The sequence below is a fragment of the Montipora capricornis genome, chromosome 1 (assembly GCF_036669925.1).
Source record: "Montipora capricornis isolate CH-2021 chromosome 1, ASM3666992v2, whole genome shotgun sequence".
In the NCBI taxonomy this organism is placed as follows: Eukaryota; Metazoa; Cnidaria; class Anthozoa; order Scleractinia; family Acroporidae; genus Montipora; species Montipora capricornis.
In genome coordinates this window covers 32,956,420-32,962,176 of record NC_090883.1, presented here as the reverse complement: position 1 = coordinate 32,962,176, position 5,757 = coordinate 32,956,420, and the positions used below count along the sequence as shown (strand labels likewise).

Sequence of the window (5,757 nt, the reverse complement as noted above, 5' to 3'; positions counted from 1 at the left end):
GCGCAACGAAATTGTGACGTCATTCAAAATGGCGTCGAAAAAGTGAACCATGGAACGAAAAAACATGGGTCAGCTTTCGCTTGCGTGCACAGGGCACCTACACAATAACAGGCAACCCAGAAGATTAGGAAGCGTTCTGTCGAACGCAATAATGATAATGATAATGATAATGATAATGATAATAATAATAATAATAATAATAATAATAAAAATAATAATAATAATAATAATAATAATAATAATGATAATAACTGATTCGCACTTCGCGCGTTAAGTTATTTCGCTTACTGGTTTCAATGTATGCAACTATTCTTGCAATTTATTTACCACATCAAGTTTGCGTGAGTTGAAAGGTGACAACTAATTAGAAATTCAGAAAGATATAAATCGACGCTGTACTGCAAACGGGCAAATTGCTTTTTTACTTTCCTCCGATCAAGAACGTTAAAGACAGTCAACAGAAGACATCAAACTATAAGATCGTGTAGATTGGAAGACACAAATTGTAAGTATATATTCACGAAATCAGTGCCATTCCTTTTTAGCCTATCTTCGGCATTCCAAAACATTAATCTACTTCGTGTAATATTTTTCTTTCATTCGACTAGTTCAACGACTTATCGAGCAGCTAGTACGGATAAAAATCTTAAAATCTACAGGGTCTTGGCGTGATCTTGCCATAAAATAGTGCCTCGAACGTAGGTGCGAATCAATAATAATAATAATAATAATAATAATAGTAATTCAGTGCAACTATTTTTACAGCGAGCCGAGTTACAGGAGAATTTGGAGGCTCGAAGGATAAGGACTGGAGGAGAGCAGACACACAAGAGAATGGTGGCTTCTCTAGAAAAACAAATTGCTGTACAGGAGAAGAAGTTAGAACAAGTACGTTGACTACACTGTGGTCTCCTTGGTAGGTTCTTCGTCAGGTGATGATGGAGACAAACCCCTTCCCCAATGTATTTTATTCATACATTATTGATTCATTCATACAGGATGCATGTACATGACGTCACAATGGTTCGTAATAATTGAACTCTTCTCTTGCAAAGCAAACTGTTTTATATTATTTTCTTTACTTGAGAAAATTTCCACCCGGCCGATAATATCTTGCCGACCAGCTAATCTAAAGTATCTTGTTTTCTCGCTTCCTTTGCAGAGGGGAGTAGAAAGATCCCAGGAACGATTCTGGTTCAAAGTGACGTGTTGTTTGGGTTTCCTGCTGTGCTCAAATCGAGGATACGATCTCATTTGAAAGTAATTCTCATAACGAAGCATCTGGCTTCAAGCCCAAACCGAAACAAAAAACTAAACAATTGAAATAACGACTTAAAACAAATTGTAGTTACAACAATACTAAATAAGAGCAGCATTTGTAACATGGTTAAGGCATTATGTTTCAATTTTTTTTCGTTTGTTGAAAATGAGATCTTTTTTTTGCGTCTCTATTTTCCGTTTTTTAGCTTTGCGTATGAGTCGCCTTGCACTTGACAAGATTATCTCGTGCTCCTGCGTTGCGCTCAACTCTCCGTTGTTCTTGTTGTTCTTGTTAGAAATCAGGAATCCAGGATTTGGAATCCGGAATCCGGAATCCGGAGTCCGGAGTCAAGAAACCGGAGTTCGGAAACCGGAATCCGGGAACTGGAATCCACAAATCTAAGATAGATACGTTGGATAGCTTTTGCCTGTGAAACTTAAGAGGCCAAGTTAAACGGACCTCAAACTTAACTTTTTTTGAAACAAGGATTCCCCGTCTGACGAAATTCGTGCAACCGTTATTTCTAGTGAGGGCTATGATTATGAGAACCTAATTAACGTGCGTCGTAATTTGATTCTAAGCACCCTAAGACTGTCTAAAATAAGCATGCTGGTAATTGCCATTTTGTTTAATTAGGGATATGCAATTTGCAGGAGGTATAAATTTAACCTTTATGTCTAGTATACTGAACAAGATAGGAAGTATCATCATAGAGAACAGGGTCACTATCAGTGGCAGCCCCCTATTACATCGACGGTCACGCCCTCCACTTTTGATGTCCAAAGGCTAAGCTGGCTCATCTATATAAATTTGTTCTTCCTAACAGATACGAGCCTAACTCCAGACCAACATTATTTCCACCCTGATACTGTTACAAATTTAATCACCACTAGGTATTCTTGTGGGCCATTATGTTAGAACAATGCAAAGAAACTATGTACACTTACTTCCGTCTGCTTCGCGCTTGAGAACGGATCGGATCACATCTCGTTAAAAGATGCTAAAACTCTGCAAGAAACTCACCCGCAATAGCTTGTTGCTATTTTGCTACACACCAGTCAGAACAAAGGTTGAACAAAATACTGGCAACTTAGCCTGCGAACAGGCTCTCGTTTAGGCCGGTTGTGCGAACGGCGAAGCCGCGAGAAGACACTCGTTCAAATGCCAAAGCAAACAACAAGAAAGAAGCGCTTGAGGGGAAAACCCAGAAACTCGACCCTGCCACCCGAAAAATCGCTAACCCTGACTGGATATTTATTTACCAAATAGATAGCTTTATCCAGCTTTTGAACAAACTAGATAGATGTATAGCTAGGGGTTGTTTGAAACTAGTCATTTTTTAAACAATTACAGTTTGTGGTTGAGGTAAAGTAAAGAAATAAATAACAAAATAAGTTTTCCCTATATTTATTTATTATACATTGCCGAAGTGAATTATTTTTATCGTCATTCATAATATCTGGATTCCGCATTCCGGATTCCTTATTTTAGGACAAACGACAGGCTGCAAAGCTGATACTACGTGAAAAACGTTTCGAGCCACCAACATGACAAGAACCGATAAAGCAGGATCGCAACAGCGGACAGCTGTTCCGCCCTTCTTAGGGCTCGACAGCGCTGTGTAGCGAAGATATGTAGCGCCAGCCAAAGATCCAACTTGCATCAATTGCACAAACAGAAGAGCACAGACAATGTAGAATTTCCCCACTGCACTCATATTAATTCTCAGCTGGCTCTTGAAATGAATGAACTCGCTCCACGCGTCTGCGTCAAATTTTGGGAATTTCCAGTACGGAAATATAGCTTTCGACGAATGAGAATCATAAAGAAGGACAAACTCATCATTGTCAATTAAATATTACGCATTAGCTGTTACCAGAGCATCGCGGACCGCTCTTAAGCCACCACCAGCCAAAAATAAATAATATCCGAGATGAAACTCAAGACAAGATGGCGAGAGCGGCACGCAAGCATGACGAAAGCTACACAAATCTCTGCACAAATGCTCACAAAAGCTTATTATTTTAATTGGCATTCAAAACAGCAATCTCATTCTACTGACTTATATTAGACTAAACCGAAATAAATTACCACTTTGGGTGGAACGAAAAAAACATTCATGTTTTCTATGCTGTTTCTAAGAAACAGCATAGACAACATGAATGTTTTTTTCGTTCCACCCGAAGTGGTAATTTCATTTCAAGAGCCAGCTGAGAATTAATATGAGTGCAGTGGGGAAATTCTACATTGTCTGTGCTTTTCTGTCTCTCAATTTATGCAAGTTGGATCTTTGGCTGGCGCTACATATCTTCGCTACACGGCGAGCGCACAAAAATATGCCTGCAAGAAACTGGGTCGAGGACGCCGTTGCGTTGTGTTTCAAGAGTGATTTAGCAAGTAAATATACGACGCCATGAAATATTTGTTCTCGAGCATTTCTACATTATTTTGATCGTTCGATGTTGGTTTCCTAGACGGCTTAACTTAAGGACAACGTTATTAGTTCTCTGTATACAAGAGAACAAGTAGGAAGAAGGATGATACCGCGGTTTTTCCATGGCATATTTTTCTGAACTCGTTTTCAAGAAGTCCCCGTTGTCATCGCTAAATCAGACTAATAAATAAATCTGATCATGCCATAATGTGGCTATACACGTCGCGCAAGCCACACAAAAATAGGACAAAAGCACATAGTGAATATCAAAAAAGTACAAAAGAAAACAAAATACATGAACAATAAACGCGTGAAAGTATGGCAGAACTTAGATAAGCTGTATGCGGAATATAAGCAGGTTATACAGAAGAGTAGGAGCGAGTGTTTAAAAAGTTGTAGTTATAGCAGGGCTCCTGCGCGCCTAAGGCGCCCAAGCGGAGCCCCATACCTGGTAACCTAGCGATCTCAAGAATTTTGGTTGTCACAAGACTGTCTGTAGGTATGTACGTCCGTACGCCAAGTCCCTTACCATGAAAAACGAGACGCTTCCCTGAAGCGTACACTGGGTTTCCTGTGGTTCGTGTTACAGAAAATCAGAAGGCACTGAATTGTGTGGTATTGAAATACAGCATACCAGTCTCCGAAGAATAACAAATAAAAGAGAAGCGAGAAACATTTTCTTCTGGGCTGACATGTTGATAATTTTCAAGTTCCCTCACAACATCTTTTCACCACAAGTTTAAGCGTGCCCTCTAAGCATCTGACAGCTTTCTAATACCAAAGTTCCCTGAAGTTTTCCCTGTTCGGTGGGGTTAGTGTTTGGATGGGAGACCAAAACAATATACCCCTCACGAAACAGAACCATCGGACCGAAAATACTATGAACGCTAACAAATGCGAACTCAGCAAGATACATATTTTGTTAGCTTGCTTTATGCAAAACTTGATCATCATCCTAAAAGCTTATTCTTCGCTAATTGTAGGTTCTGGAGGTAATTTTGAGAGTGGAAATCAAGGTTACGCGGCAGACGGCAAATACACCAGAAAGACGCTAACCTCATTTTGACAAGAAAATGCTTTACTATTGCCATAAAAAAACTATCCAGTTAAGCTCGCATATCATAAAACATGATGAATTCATAAAGGCCACCTTTTCCAGGGAATACGTTTTTGAAACAAACAACATATTTCCTATTAGACGCAAAAACCCCTTCTATTTCATTACGTGCGTGAAGAGAAGAAACTCAATCGTGTCAAATATGCGCAATATTGCAACAAACTAAATTTCAGGATCAAACCGTTTCCATGAAGAACCTTTTCCTTGAATAATGAAGCACAAAATACACGACAAGCTTTCTTTCAAATAATTCTTGGCTGTTACATTTTCAATTATTTTTTTTACCTGAAGACTGTGCAGAGTTGATCACAGATCCACGTAAGGTGTTCGATTCGTTCAATCGTTCTCTGTCTTTGTTGAACCCATAAGTTACCAGAGAATTTTCCATTTGGTTTCAGTGTTCTACATAACCGTACCGTCACACTTGGTTAAATATCATTTTAGAAATGCAGCTCACTTTGATTTCGGCTTGACGGGTGATAGATCGTCGCTTTTGAGATTCCAGGTGTTGCTTTTTCACCGCCTGCCTGGTTTATCCAACTGACTTTCCATTATTGAGCTTCATAAGAGTATATTTTATTCAAAGATCCACTAAAACGCCATTCGCGTTACATTACTTTCGACGCCATTGCAGGCTAAGTTAATGATTCTCCTGTGTCCACCAGAGAAATCTACGCATTTCCACTACCTTCTCGATCCTAAGAAAATACGCGCAGAGGGCTCTATGCACAAAGACACCACTTACCAGGGGAGTGACAGGCAAGACTTTTACCGACACGGAAAATAACGAGATGCTTCCGTGAAGCATACACTGGGTTGCCTGTGGTATGTGTTAAAGAAAATCAGAAGGCACTGAATTGTGTGGTATTAAAATACAGCATTCCAGTCTCCGAAGAATAACAAATAAAAGAGAAGCGAGAAACATTGGCTTCTGGGCTGACATGC

The 5,757-nt window shown here is 39.5% G+C and overlaps 1 long non-coding RNA gene across 1 annotated transcript; it reads left to right on the top strand.

Moving 5' to 3' along the window:
- The first annotated feature begins 265 nt into the window (after positions 1-265).
- On the top strand, positions 266-2,663 carry LOC138040017 (uncharacterized). Its single transcript, XR_011130678.1, has 2 exons — positions 266-888; positions 1,163-2,663. It is a non-coding gene; the product is annotated as an uncharacterized lncRNA (long non-coding RNA).
- The last annotated feature ends 3,094 nt before the right edge of the window (positions 2,664-5,757 follow it).